Source organism: Podarcis gaigeae (genome assembly GCF_964106915.1).
Source record: "Podarcis gaigeae genome assembly, chromosome: 8".
In the NCBI taxonomy this organism is placed as follows: domain Eukaryota; kingdom Metazoa; phylum Chordata; class Lepidosauria; order Squamata; family Lacertidae; genus Podarcis; species Podarcis gaigeae.
In genome coordinates, this window is record NC_139684.1 from 65685551 (window position 1) to 65701271 (window position 15721).

At 44.4% G+C, this 15721-nt stretch overlaps 1 protein-coding gene across 9 annotated transcripts in view; it reads left to right on the forward strand.

Annotated features, from left to right (window-relative positions):
- AHDC1 (AT-hook DNA binding motif containing 1) overlaps nt 1–15721 on the forward strand; it is a 194800-nt gene that overhangs the window by 74048 nt on the left and 105031 nt on the right. The window contains exon 2 of one of the 9 annotated variants that reach the window (XM_083750611.1): nt 3107–3300. The exons of 7 other annotated variants lie outside the window; for them this stretch is intronic. The gene's annotated coding sequence lies outside the window, so the exon portion shown is untranslated. Of the gene's footprint in view, nt 1–3106; nt 3301–4641; nt 4853–15721 lie in introns of those variants that run through there. One more of the 9 variants, XM_083750606.1, reaches the window with a different exon arrangement.

Sequence of the window (15721 nt, forward strand, 5' to 3'; positions counted from 1 at the left end):
TGTGCTTTGCCATGGCTGGGGATGCTGCACCTCAAAGCTTTGGTGCATCCTGAGCTCACAGCTCATGTTATGGCAGCCCTCTGGGCGCTGAGATTCTTATATTCTTAAAGCTCCTTTCAGGTTGGTGAGCAGGAAACAGGCAAAGCAGCAAGTTTGTACACATGGCTTGGTCTGGCTGGGACTCTGGGACACAGCAGTTGGTTTCATTCCCATAGGGAGCGGGTTTTCCCCTTCTCCTAAAGGCTCCGACCCTGAAAGCACGGTCATACTCACATTGTGCAATACTTCTTTCTGCAGTTCTCTCCCCCTCCCCTCTTGTGATAATCACGCAACCTCCCTACTGCATCTATTAGGTGGGGTGGGAAGAGAGAATAACTCTGCATTTTTGTAGTATTTTAAAGCTTCTTGGTATAGAAAAGTAATTATTTGCAGGAGTTTTGGAGCAATGGAGTGTCCACCTACCAAAATAAAAAGCTTAGAATGTTGTGAGCATTGAGTGGGGGTGTCTTGTTAGCCCCCACCAGTGAATTCACAAACAAAATCCAATAGCTGCCCATGGCTTTTTAACGTACTGTGGCTCATGTGGCAATCCAAATAGAAACAAGTGAACTAACTTGAGGGTGGAGTAATGCATTTACTCAGATGCTGCAATTCACGGTGCAGGGTGTGCCCTCCAACTAAAATGCTGCCTTGATGGAAGATGTGTGGAATGCAGGCAACAAAATAGGAAGCAGATGTATATTATGCAAAACCAGGTAGCATAAAAAGACCTTGATGAGGCCAAGTCCATATCAATGGGAGTGTTTTATTTCACTTTGTGATTCCATGCTGCCCCTAAATAATCTGCATGTTTTCTGTTCACATAGCCCACCCCACTTTGCAAGCTTCGTGTTTGCATAGCCCCCCCCCCCCCGCAACCTCATGGTTGGAACTTTTATTTGTAAACATGGAATGCTACTCATTCAGCTATACAGCTTACAATAGGTTTGATGCTTAAAGGGGAAGGGGGAAATGACAGGATAGGGATGCTGACAGCAGTTCATTTTCAGGATCACAGGGTAGTCAAGTTTTTGGGTTCATAAGTTGGGAATTAGTGGCTGCCAAAATGCACAGTTATTACTTTTAGCTGAGTATCAGTTACTATATTGTTGTGGAGTATATCCTATATGTGTTCTGTTTCATGGTAATTGTCGTTTAAGCCTTAATTCAAAGGTTAATTGTGGGGATTATTTAGCATTTCAAAACAGACAAAGTTAGCAAGGTGCCTTAGCTTGGATGTAGTCAGGGTCAAGTTTATCACAATGTGGTTTGAGTTGGGAGAACGGCTACAAAAAGTTTATGTGGGTGGATCGGCACCACCAGTATCTTGGGGCAGAGGAATTTATTTGTTCAAAACAATGTATATACCATTTGATTGTAATACAACCTCTAAGTGGTTTACAAAAAATATTAATGTTATAAATACAATTTAAATACAAATACCATTTAAAATCATTTTAACATAATTAAAAGTAACAGGGGAAAAAGATTAAAACATACCAACACCTATTTATATGGGTAGACTTGCCTAAGCAGAAATACTCTAAGCAGAAGCTGAAAAGAGTATAGTGAAGGCACCTCTCGGATGTCACTAGGCAGGGAGTTCAAAAGTGTAGACGCCGCTACACTAAAATACTGATTTCTTACAACTGTATGGAATGTACATTTGGAAATGGGGGGCTTGACTATGGTGCCGCCACAACCATTTTCAACATTTGCCTTGTACTGATTGTGATGGCTAGCTCTTCTCTGAGAGATTTGGGGCACTGTTCAACTAAACAATTGCGCTCATGCAAGGATTACCACTAATGCAATGGAACTCCCCACCATGCATTCTGTCCCTGCTTTGGCACAACCCCTACATTTTGGCCTTTATTGTCTGCTGAATAAATCAGAGAGCTTTCACCTTCAATGACTTCTTCCCTAAAAAACCTTCTATTCCCCAGCTAAGAAGCTTTTGGTCTGATATTCGACCAACTTAACAAGTTGAACTTTTAGTGTGTCCTTTATTCACTTTCTTACTATTTATCAAGTTAATTTTGCCATTGGAAAGATTAATGTGTGGGCAGCCAGTGCTGGAGATGCGTTTGGTTGTAGTTCCAGAGACAGAACTGTGTTTTTAAAGCAGCTAACTTTTACATGGCAAGACATTGGCATGGGTATTCTAATGCATTTAGACCCTGGTCTTAGCTGGATCCTTCTATTTATAATGAGATCTGAGCAAGCTGCTGTTTGTGGAGTGTGTGTGTTTGTGTGTGTGTGTGTGTGCGCGCGCAATCATATATCATGTATATCTGGCGATGGTTATGATTACAGTACCAGTGACAGAAACAAAGCACCATTTAAATATAGTAGAGCCATATATATCTCCACCATCCTCCTTCTAGCTGCCCACTGAAAACAGAAAAGTAGCCCCCAGGAAGTTCTGGGGGAGTTTGCCCCTTTAAATTGGCCTTTTGTTTATTTATATTTTTTAAAATCACAACTGCATGCAGCTTTGCAAAATCTCCACTAGGAGGTATTTTTAAAAGAAAAATATATACATATATATTCCATGCTGCTTCCGCTGCCTGCCTTTCTGTGTACACAGTGCCAGAAGAGTGAAAATTGCCTCCTTAACACTGTATGTGTGTGTCTGATGGCTGATGGGCTGTTTTAGGGTGGAGAAAGAAGGAAGGGAGAATGTGGGCCACCCACATGGTTCAGAGGAGCTGGGTGGTGGGCATTTAGATAAGGGGTTTTGACTGGCAGGCTGTGGTCAAGTGTGGTGACTGGGATTGTGTGTGTGCGTGCGTGTGCCAGCAAAATCGAGATTCAGGAGAGAAAAGACTTGGCCAATTCTATACCCTGTAACTCCTGCTGAAGCTGGCAAGGGGATTTGGAGCTTGGGTGCAACTCCGTTTTTTCCCCGCCTCAGTAGGTTCCTTTTCACTCTTTAAATAATATCTAGCTTTACCAGGTAGTTTTTTTTTTTAATGCTGGAAATTAATTTCCGGAGCTATTTTAATTTTGCTGTATTTAATTTGATGCTTACTTTAATTAACTGCTGCTTAAACCTTCTCCCAAGCTACTTTCAGATGTCTGTGATTGCTGAACTCGAGTGGAAAGATGGGCTGGAGGGAGTCTGGGGAGCAGCAGGGGGTGGCGGTGGAAGGAATGGATGGAGATAGGTAGCCCAGGTGATAAATGTCCAATGCCCTCCTCCCCCAACAGCTCTTCCCATCTGCTCAGTCCTACCTGCGTGCGTAAGGCACCTGAGAGGTATGTTCTTGGATAGGTGGCCTGCAAGTTTTTGCATGGGACAGAGACACTTCCAATAGTCGATCTTTCTCCTGCTTTTCTTTCTCTTTTTTCTGCTCCCCTTGCCATTTTGCTGGCTAATTAAATTGTAGCACCTTTAAATAAGCTGCCCTTTGAGTCATTGCCAAATACAGCAATGTTCCTTTGTCTGTCCCCTCACCCCCTTGCTCACAAGATACTATTTAATGAACCCAGTAGCTCCTTTTAAACTGGCTATGGGTTATTTTATGCTGATACCAGTTTAATCCAGTCTTCTGACACGTCATGAAATTGTGCCCTCATCACTGTCTACACACATGTGACATACCCTCCAACATTCCCCAGATGATAATAGGGACATTTCTCACCCCCCCAACCAACCCTCCATTTTTTGGTGTTCCCCCCACAGAACATTTCCCACCAGAAAAAGGACTAGTGCTGCCACCACTACACCAATGGGACACAGTACACACAACCTCCACCACCCCGAAAAACAACCCCTGAATCCCGATTTTATTTTATTTTAATCTGGCTGGGGAAATAGGGACATTCCAGGATCAAATCAGAAGCTGGAATGGCTTTTGTAATACTAGGACTGTCCCTGGAAAATTGGGGCACTTGGAGGGTATGATGTGACCCCCCCCCTGCATCTTTCTTCCCTTGCATATTAAATCATACCCCATTGCTGTTGTCCTCTGTCTGACTCTCTCCTTCCCGCTACATCCCATCTTCCCTGCCTATCCCATCCTGCACCATATCTCTTCAGCTGGAGATAAAGCAGCTCAAGGTCCACAGCTGTAGTGGAGTCTGCAACTCCACTCACCCCACTGAGCAGTCCTTGTGGGGTGATAGCTTTCCCTGTGAGAAACTGAGGCCTAGAGCACTGGTATTACTTACATGAGCCAGGCGTCTCATCTCCAGACACAGAGGGCTCCATGGTGAACTGGCTCTGCTCCCTTAATTTATGCCTGCCATAGGTGTGCCTCCCTTTTACGCTTTGCTTTACTGGGTAGCATGGTATCAGCAGAGACTAAAGCCTAAATTGCATATGAGTCTTGAAACACTGTGTCTTTGTGTGTGTGTGTGGTTGTTTAAAAACAAACCAGGTGTACACAATTCTTGCCTCAAAGGGTAAAAGAAGTAGGATGTACATTTGGGGGGAAAAGGAAGAGGCAGCAGCTAAGAATAACAATAGTAAAACTTTCACACCAGAGCAGTGTGTATTCATTCTTTCTGGTGTCGAGTTGCTTGTTTTTCTTCTCAGTTACTGCAAAGGTGTCTGGGGCAGGAATTGGAGCCCGTTCAGTGACACTGGGCAAGTGGGTAGAGGGAAATTGGGACAGGGTCTGTTTCAGACAACGTTCCCTCAGGAGCTCAGATCTGCTGGAGCAGAGTTGGCTTATGAGCTGGTTAATGAACACCAATTTGTGGCACCTGGCAGCTTGATGCAGGTCGATGATGGAGGGTAGGGGGAATCTTCCGGAGGAGGTAGAGAGCTGGGAACGGAGAGATCAGAAGGGATGAGACGATGATGGTAAGACAGCGAGAATGTGTTATTTTTTGCTTGGCAGAGGGGGCTGCTTGAGGACAGTGGGTTGTGCTTGCAAGAGAGGCCTGGGCCTAGTTGCTAGGAGCAGAGAACCTGTTTACTGAGGTTTCCTGTCAGGGATAATTGATTCCTGTGTGCATTTGTAAAAGAAAACTGAGGCAACTCTCGGTTAGGCAGAGGCAGATTGTTTTGTGACAGGGATCAGCAGAAGAAACTCAAACATGGGCCCACAGTGCGAAGTCTGGCAGTCTCAAGGGGGTGTTAAAAATAAATATAAAAATGCTTAGCTGGACCTGGGGTCACCTGGGAGGGACTTGAGCAGCTGGGTCTGCCTTGACCTGTTCCCTGGACTTTGAATGCTGATTCCTTTCACTCATACCTCACGTCCACCCTGGTGAATAAAGCTGGGGGAAGAGTTGGGCCCAAGCAAATGACATATTGCAGAGCATGGTTGAATGAGTTAGGGAGGATGTTATTACAGCACAAAAGGCCTCTTTGGGATGCCGCTGAGGAACTGACTCCAACATGGCCCACCTTAGCCTTTCCCTTTGGACTCGATAGAAAACTCTCCACGACCTCAGCTTTATACAAGCCTTTCAGATTAGGAGTTCTCTGGGAGAGGTGATGAGCCAGAGGAGTTAAATGACCATTTCTCTGCATAAGAAATTAAAGCAACCGATTGGGGAGTGGGCAGGAATAGAAATCAAAGCAGTTTGTATAGAATATAAAATATGCATTAACATTATTGATGAAATTCGGAAGTTAAAAGCCTGTTGACCTCAATCTGCCTTATAAGGTAAAGGTAAAGGACCCATGGACGGTTGTCTAGTAAAAGGCGACTATGGTTTTGTGGCACTCATCTCCCTTTCAGGCCGAGGGAGCTGGCATTTGTCCACAGACAGTTTTCCGGGTCATGTGGTCAGCATCACTAAACCACTACTGGCGCATGGAGGACCGTGATGAGTGCCAGAGCACACGGAAACACCATTTACCTTCCCTCTGCAGCTGTACCTGTTTATCTACTTGTACTGGCATGCTTTTAAACTGCTAGGTTGGCAGGAGCTGGGGCAGAGCAATGGGCGCTCACCCCATCATGAGGATTCGAACCGCCGACCTTCCGATCAGCAAGCCTAAAGAGGCTCAGTAGTTTAGACCATAGCGCCACCTGTGTCACCACCCAGTTAACAATATAAGTTGGGAATAAAATTCCCTTAAAAAATCACCGTTGCTACTGTTCTCTTTAGTCCCCCAGTTCCAGCCTCCCTGTTTCTTTTAAAGCATTAATTTGCAATGCACACATATTTAAGAATGACCATTACAACTAAACAGAATTTGTGCTAAGAGTTGAGCAAAAAGCAACTGATTTAATACGCACATCAATCAACAACAATTCCTTGATTATGTGTTACGGGAGGATCAGTTTTTAACCTGCAGGAGCTAATTTTAAATGCCAGGACTGAGTGTTAAAAGCCCATTTTTTTTAAAAAAAAAATCTATACTGATTCTGGTGTAAATAATCATTAAAGAAAAACATTACAAATGTCATTTCCTCATAATGGTGAGTAGTTGGTTTGGTGTAATCAAACTTACTTAAATTTAAATGGTCATTAGACAGATGATTAAAGGTTTTTTGTTTTGTTTTTTTAGTAAACTAATAATTTGTCAGCCCAAATCTGGATTAACATATGCAGAAGAGCAATATGGGAGTATTTGCACCCCCAGTGAGCACTACTTTTAAACTATCATTAGTATTGTCCCCTCTTATGCAACCACAGCATTAAAGGGTCTTTGCTCTCTTATACTGGTTAGACAGTGTCAGTTTATGACCTGGGAGACCAGGACTCAAATTCCTACTTCGCTATGAAGCTCACAGGGTCATCTTAGGCCATTCATTGCCTCTCACCCTAACCTACCTCATAGGGTTGTTGTGAGCATTAAATGGTTAGGGGGAGAACAATATATGCCACCTTGAGCTTCTTGGAGAAAAAGGTGATACTGTATATAAATGCAGTGAATACCTGAAAAGAAAACATCCACTTGGACTCTTCCAGTTCTTCTGTCATTTCAGAGTTGAAACTCAGGTCTTACCTTACAGAGGCTCTGTATTTGAAAATGTCCTCTGTTTGGAGGGCTGCCTGGTCCAAGTCTTGTTTAAAAATAAAGAACCCTAAAGCAGAAGAGCAGGGGAGGGTCATCTCACTTAGCACCTGAATGGCAGACTAACCAGGCACACAGGTCACCTGGTCACAGCATTTCCCCTACAGTGAAAGGTATTGCATTTTTATTTAAATTATAGAAATTGTTTCTAAATTTGGGCTGCTTTTGGACTGCTCCATAGAATTAGCATATGCAGATTGTATGCAAATAGAACCACCTTTCATTTTCTGTTTGGGTGATGTATTTCCTCTTGATGTGCAAGTGGGCTCTTGAAACCCTCAATACAGTGGTGCCCCGCAAGACAAATGCCTCGCAAGACGAAAAACTCGCTAGACGAAAGGGTTTTCTGTTTTTCGAGGTGCTTCGCAAGACGAATTTCCCTATGGGCTTGCTTTGCAAGTCGAAAACGTATTGCGAGTTCTTGCGAGTTTTTTCCCTTTCCCCCCTTTTTCTAAGCCGCTAATAGCCGCTAATAGCCGCTAAGCTGCTAATAGCGCTAAGCCGCTAAGCTGCTAATGGCTGTGCTTCGCAAGACAAAAAAACGCTTGACGAAGAGACTCGCGGAACGAATTATTTTCATCTTGCGAGGCACCACTGTATAGGTAACAGGCAGACACTGGGCGGTGGAGGAGGGGAAAGTGCCACAGTTGGTGTGGAATCGTGTTGCTCAGTGCTTTCTCTCTATGGATTTTGCTACTTACACAACTTCCACAGTCCACTCATGGACTGCTCTGTGGCAAAGGTCCACTGGATGTGCAAAACTGGCACATCCCAGACTTGCCAGTGGCTTGTTCTGTATGTGGTTAAAAGGCACAATTGGTCAACCTTCTGAGAGCTGTCTTGCTCTTTCCTTCATTCTGTGTTGTGGTGAGTCTTGGTTTTGCAGCTTTGACCTTTGTCGCTGGTGCTAGTGGTCCTTAAGGCCCTTGCAACCTAAGAAAGAAGTAAGGAGGAGGGAGGTGGGCTGGGTCATGGGCTAAAAATAAATGAGAACTGAAGGGAAAGATTGAGAAAAGAAAAGAGTTAAAGGACAGAATGTGATGTGGAGGGGAGTAGGTAAAATTTATCAGCTTAGAAAGTTTCAACCAGTGGGGAGAGGATCTAGAAATGGTAGCTATACAGGTAACACAAGAAATTTCAGGGGTTGCCTAGACATGCCTTACAACCTCTTTCTTTGTAGGCATTCCCCCTTGGAGTGAGAGTGCTTCCTAGTGATATTTCATACTATTTTTTAAGGCTGATTCTGTAAGTTCCATTTTAGTAACCAGGCTTTGAACTTTTCACACTTGTAGATGGGAGTTTGGGAGGATTAACCTGATGAGTCTCAAAACAAACAAAAACAATCCTACTGGGAAAGTAGATGTATTTATGTGCAACTTTAAAATGCACACACACAACACACACACATAAACTGGGCAGTTACATCAGAATGGTTTGTCTTCTGAGCCCTCTTGTTTGACTTGGCCACCCACTTGATACCTCAAACTGTCAGGTGCTCTTTGATCTTCTCAACTTATTCTGGATAGAATCCTGGGGTTGAAATAGCACCTGAAGAGACCCTCAGAATCTCTGGGATTGGTCTGCACAGCAAACACGAGCTGATTCTCCTATAACATTTCTTGAAGTTCCTCAGCTTTCCCTGTTTTGAATTGGGAGCATTGCAACTGAGAAGCGAGAGGGCTTAAGCCACTCTTAGGATCAGTGTTGTTATTTGGGGACAGTAAGTTTCCTCCCCTCCTCCCACCTCTAGTTTCTTGTGTGCTAATGTGAAGATAGCCTGTCTTTTACTGCTGGAATGGCCACTGGAAAATGCCCCTGGCCCATAGGATTCAAGCTTCGCCATTTATATCTTGATGTCAAATCTGTTTTAGTGAACCACTGAAAGGTTTGTCTGCAGTTCTGAGCATCCCAACAGAATTGGCATTAGGAAGATAGGAAGCTGCCATATCCAGAATCCCTTGGTCCACGTAGCTTAGCATTGTCTATGTTGACTGACAGCAGCTCTTCAGGTTTTTGGACATGGGACATTCTGCAACTGAACCCCCCCCCCCCAGAAGGCTTGCAAGCAGACCACTTTCTGTTTGTCCTGGTATGTTTCTGGAACTTAAGACTGGCTGTCAGACCATGTTTCTCCATTAGAGAAAACCTATTGAGTTTCCCTCCCCCTTATGTAAAGGTGTTTTTTTTAAAAAATACCTTTTGTGTGCATGTATAATACTTGTGCAAAGACCTGGAACCTGGTTGGGTTATTTATGCCATGTGTGAAAAACATCAACTTCCCCTCCTCTAGTCCCTCCAGAGCTTGTGTGGGATAGTGACATCTCAACATTCAGTAGTGTAGAGCAGCTTAGTAGGGTTGTATTTATGGATGAATGTGGCACACTCCAGGTGTTGTTGGACTCCAACTGCCACCAGCCCAAGTCAACATAGCCAGTAGTCAGGGATGGTAGGAATTAGAATTTAACAACATCTGGTGGGCACCATTGTTGGGTGCCCCCATTTTAGGATGTGGTGGTAAGGAGGAGTTGCTGGCTTCAGTGAACCCCTTCCGTTTTTGAGAAGGTGGCGGCAGTGGTAAGGAACAGGCAGTAATTGGCAATAAGGTGCTAGGTGCTATATAGGATTTGGTTGCTCTTCTCTAGAGCAGGCTGCTGATGGGCAGGTGGTTAACATAAGAACATAAGAAGAGTCTGCTGGATTGGGCCCATCCAGCCCATAAGCAGGATTTGAGCACAAGAGCACTCTCCCCTCCTGTCGTTTTCAGCAGCTGGTATTCAGAAGCATTGTTGCCTCCAACTGGTTCTAGGCTTAGCCTTTTCCTTAATCCGGCCATTCTATGGGTGGGGTGGCTTTTTTTGTATGGCATATGAAGCCTTCAGACCTTGTGGTCTGAAGTAGTTACCTATGTGCACGATTGCATATTTGTGCGTTCGTGAGCAAGGGAGGTGTCGTATGTTTGAACTGTGTTGTTTGTGTGTGCTATTGCAGGAGACTGCATGTGCTCAGAAGAGAGGATCTGTTTATCTATTGTGTCTGTGCTGTCTGCTGTAGAAAGGGACTAATATTAAAAGAAGGTGTGAGCTCTCTGCCAGAAGAACATAAGAGCCCTGCTGGATCAGACCCAAAGGTCCATCTGGTTCAACATCCTGTTTCCCACAGTGGCCAACCAAAATTCCTTTGGGAAACCCACAAGCAGAGTAGGAAGGCAGGCAGTTCTCTCCTGCAACTGCTTCCCAGCAAATGGTATTTCATTGTCTTTCTGCCTCTGAACATTGGTGTCTATATAGCAATTTTGACTAGTAGCCATCAATAACCTTATCCTTCATACATTTATCTACACTCTTTTAAAATCCATCTAAGCCAACGGCTGTGGCAGCAAATTAATAAGTTAACTATCTGCTATATGAATAAGTCTCTCCCCCCCCCCCCTGTCTGCCCTGAATCTCTTGTCCCATCAGTTTCATTGGTTGACTCTTGAGTTCTAGTATTATTAGGGAGGGAGAAAAACATGTCTTTTTGCGGAGGAAGCAGATAATTTTTACAAACCCCTTTTGCACTTTTTCAAAAATTAAAACTTCTTAATGCTTTAGCCTTGCCTTGAAGGGAAGCTGTTTCAGTGCCCTGATCACTTTGGTTGCTTTCCTCTTCACCTTTTCCAGCTCTCTAATACCTTTTCTTAGTGCAGTGAGCGGAACTGTAGATAGTATTCCAAGTGTGGCTGCACCAAAGGTTTGTATAAGAATATTACTATACTGGCAACTTCATTTTTGATCCCTATGCTGGGTTAGCATTTTCACTGAGCCTGTTCATTGTGACACCAATTCTCTTTCCTGGTTAGTCACTTCAGGTTCAGATCCCATTAGTGTATATGTGTAATTAAGGGTTTGTGGGGTTTTTTATACTTTATACTTGAACAACATTTGCCATTTTGTTGTGTATTCACTCAGTATGGAGTTGCCCTTTTGGAGCTCTTCCCAGTCTGCTTGGGTTTCCACCACCCACAGTAATCTGCAAACCTGGCTACCTCACAGTTCATCACTAACCCACTTCTGGAAAAGTTAAAAACTGGTCCCAGTACAGATCCTTGGTGAACCCATTTCTTCTATCCATGTCTATTTAATTCCACTCTCTGTTTCCTGCTCAACCAGTTAATATTCCTTAAGAGGACCCAGGAGCCTTTGGTGAGGCTTTGTTTGTTGCTAACCATGGTTTAAATATTATGTGTGGCTCAGGCCACTAATGCAACTTGAGCTATAGAAACTTTTTTGTGTTCTAACAAGTAAAAAGTTTCAGATGCAATTGGTCTGTGTGTGCACATGCGCACAGAGATACATTGTTCAATCCCATGCTCTAAGAATATAGGAACCAGGAGTGGGCCACACCCCTAGTGCCAGACACCCGTTCCCTAGTGACTACATGTGCAGGACAGACATCTGTAGGGAGCGGGCCTTGTGCATATACCGCAATTGTATGAAGGCTTCCCCAGAATATGAAACATTGACTGAGTACTATGTACAACAGGGCTGGGGAACCTTTTGCCCGGGGGTTAAAATGCTTTAGGCTTGTCTTTCCCTTTACTCTCTCCAAGTTGCACCCTCCTTGAGTGTTTTTTGCCTGCCTGGAAAGTGTTATTGAACTCCGGTAATGGCTCCTGCTTGCCTGGATGCGTGATAGAAAGGGATATAAGAGTATGTATAGAAATGAACCTGCTATGCAAAGATAATATTTGCATCCACTACTCTACCCTATTTTGCCTCTGACTCCACCCACTCTTTGGAAGACTGCCAAGAAAGGAATTCAATCTTCGGGTTGGAAAAGGTCCCTCTCCTTGCGCTTCAGACATTTGTGCTGTATCTGCAGTCGTCTGTGTGGGGCTACTCATGCAGTTCCACTCTTTCCTCCTCCCAGGAGCAAAGAAGCCAAGATAGGACTTGCAAATGTTTGGCCATTTGTAAGTGTGGCTGTTGTGTAGTGGTTACTGTCTCTCCGCCTAATCTACCTTGCAGGGATGTTGTGAGGCTGAAATGAGAAGAAGAGAGAATAATGGATAGAAATGTAGGAATAACTAAATATAGCAAGTAGCACCAATAAGATATCATTAGCCTGCTGATCATTGATATAAATGAGGGGAGTCCATTGCTCGTTGTATCAGCCGATGGAAGGTACCAGCCAGGTGGGCCATGACTAGACCTCCACGACAATGGATGGAAGCATTGTGAGTTGATTTTTTTTTTGTTTTGTTATTTTGATATATTTCTCACCCTTTACCTTAAGGTCCCATTTTAACAATTTAAAATGCAAGCTTAATACAAGTTCTGAAACCTGTGTTGCAGGAGATGTTTGATGCCTGTGGCCCATGATACGAGCAACATCTGTTGGTCTGTAGTTGACAATGCTGAACGGTGTCCCAAAGCTCCCCTAAAACATACCCGGCTTAGGTGCAGTTGTAACCAAAGAGTCTCTTTCTGAGTACTGCCTAAAAGTCCACCTGTTTGGTGGCAAACCTGGCCTCTGTCAGAAGTACTTCAAGTTCAGCCATTTTGCTTGGGGTTTGCATTGTGTTTGTGGACATGAAGCTGAAGCTTTGGGCCACTTCCAACTTCATTTTCCAGGCAATGGTCCACAGCACCATGTCCCAAAATGTATGTGCACAGTGTAAGAAAAAACATATATATGTCCTGAGCCATGAGAGTACTGTCCAACATAGATCCAGTCTGAGGAGAGCTGTTGAGTAAGGCTGTGTACATTTCATACGTTTAGAGCACATGGCTCCCCCCCCCAAAAAAAATCCTGAAGACTATAATTTACCCTACAGTTCCCAGCATCCTTAACAAACTACACTTCCCAGGATTCTTTGCGGGACATCATGTGCTTTAAATGTATGGTGTGTACACAGAACCTCACACACTGCATTTGGAACAACAGTGTCACTGAGTACCCATCTTCTCCAGGAAACAGATATGTGTTCTCATTCATGCATGTAAAGGTACAGACTTTCAATAAATAAACAAAGCCTGAAGCTGCCCTCTGGGGACAGAGGACAGACTCTTCCCCACAAGTTTTATGCCCAGCTATATTTAATTTGGGATGCATTATTCTCCCCCTTTATTGGAGAACAGGATCTTTTGTGCAGAAGGTGGGCTTACCCTCGGCAAGGACAAGGCAGCTGGGATGTTGGTGGCTTCCTCTTGTTTTATCCTTGCCTCAGGTCAGCGCATGCAATCCAGCTGTTGCCTGTGCTCTTCTCCTTTGTTTGCTTGCACACCTTTGCAGTGCATTCTGGGAAGCCCATCCCACAGTGCCAAACAGGCTCTTGCGAGCAGAGAGACGGAATAATTTGCAAAGTAAAGCAGTGGAATGTGGAACTGAATGGGTACAGAACACTTGTGAATATAAGGTGGAGGGGGTTGTGGGTTGTGCCTCAGGCATTCCCAGCTGTGCCACACACAAAAAGCCCCTTATGGTGTGTGCTGCCAAGCCAGATCCAAAACAGGATTTGCTGTAGGCGGGCTGGTCAACACCTAGGCGCTGTGTGTGTTTTACCACTGGATTTGTTTTCTGTTGGAACTAAACTAGCACGGCATAACCAGTGGTGGTTCAGTTAAATTTAATACTTTATTGTTGGATCTTCTGTGACAAAATACTCTTACCAATTTTCCCATTGGAGGTTGATGTTAAATTTGATAGCTGCAGTTCCAAACATCCCTGGGGAACTAGCGTTAAAGAGGCAGGGCAGACTGTTTTGGAGTTGAGGAGTAATTGCTGCTGTTCTCTTGAACATAAATAGTTGGCTAGCAGCATGCCTCTTTTCAAATGCAGCACTGTTTCCCCTACTCTCTCAGAGGGGCCAGGGGACTGGCACTGAGGAACTAAGTGTGGAAAAACAGGAGACAACAGATCTCAAAGGAACTCTGAATGTGGATGCTCCCAGAAGTGATAGAGCAAATTCTGAAGTTGCTCCTGAACACGAAAAGGAATATGTGAATGGTGCCTGGGCATGGCTGCTTGTGGAAAGTCCTGATGTAAGAAGCATTCAGCCAGAGCAAGATAAAGTGGCCCACCATATAATCGCTTGGTGATGCAGTTTTTATTTATATTTATTTCATACATAAATATGAAGACCAAGGCACATGCAAATATGTGAGCTTTATAAACATGCTGTGCTTTTCAGCTCACCAATAGACTATTGATTCACAGGCAAATACTTTTCGGACTGAGGATGCGGGTGGCACTGTGGTCTAATCCACTGAGCCTCTTGGGCTGGCTGATCAGAAGGTCAGTGGTTCGAATCTGCACAACGGGGTGAGCTCCCGTGGCTCTGTCCCAACTCTTGCCAATCTAGCAGTTTGAAAGCCTGCCTGTGCAAGTAGATAAATAGATACTGCTGCAGCAGGAATGGTAAATGGCATTTTCGTGCGCTCTGGTTTCCATCACGCTGTTCTGTTGCGCCAGAAGCGGTTTAGTCATGCTGGCCACATTACCCAGAAAGCTGTCTGTGGACAAACACTGGTTCCCTCAGCCTGAAAGCGAGATGAGCGCCGCAACCCCGTAGTCACCTTTCACTGGACTTAACCATCCAGGGGTCCTTTACCTGTTTTTTTAACCTTACTTTTCGGACTCTATTTCAGCAACAGTGTCCTCTACCACCACCACTGCAGTTTAATAGTAATAATAATAATCATCATCCTTTGGAAAAGATTTTTAAAAACACCATTCCTAAAGATAAAAGCTAAGAAAATAATAATAGATTAAAAGAAGAAAGAGAAGGTGAAGCCAGAGGTACCTCAAAGCTGTTAATAAACCAGGTGAAGTGGAGCTCTTTGGGGATAGATATTATGTTGTAATTGAAAGAAGTTAGTGCTTTAGAGCGATTGGAGTTGGTCTAAGGAGGTTCTGCTTCAGGAGGACTCCTCCACAGCCCATCCCTGTGGCTCATTTGCAGCTCACTAGCAGGGAAGTAAATTTACCAGGGACTAGATGGCATTCTATTGACAAAAACAGGATCTGTTTTTTCTCACCTTCACTTCTCTCCCCCTTCCACCATTTTTCAAGAAGGGACAGCTGGCACCTCCACACAAATGAGATTGGATGTGCAAGGGTGGAGGAGTGGTTTGAACAGCAGGAGTTGAAGGCCACCTTAAAAAGCATAAAGGCTGTCTGTCCTCCTGCAAAGCTTCCTTGTTGTGGACCCCAGCAGGGAAGAAGGATACTGCTGTGGGAGAGGAAAGGATTATCACACTGGCCTCTCTCACCTCTGGGGAGAGGAGGAGGAGGAGGCTGCTTTCTGCTAGGAATCTGCAACCCAACTGGTGTGTGTCCTGCAGCTGTGGGGCTGCGGGTGATGGGCAGGGATGGTCTGCCACTGGGACAAGCAGGGATGAGCCCACTTGGCCATGCAGAGTCTGGAAGTCCTGGGTTTGATGGAACAGAGATGTGACTGCATTGCTCTGCTTTGGCTGGAGGCCGTTCCTGAGGCAGTTTTGTTTCCACTAAGTATTAAGAATAAAAGAGCAGCTCCTGGTCGTGTGTGTGTGTGTGTGTGTGTGTGTGTGTGTGTGTGACTGTTTCCATAAACTCCTTTCCTTTAGCTGGTTGTATGTAATAGGGTCATCTCTTTACTATGCAAGGAACAAGGAATTCATGCAGATAGACAACTCCCATTACAGTAGTTTATGTAGCCTGCTTGATGATTAAATT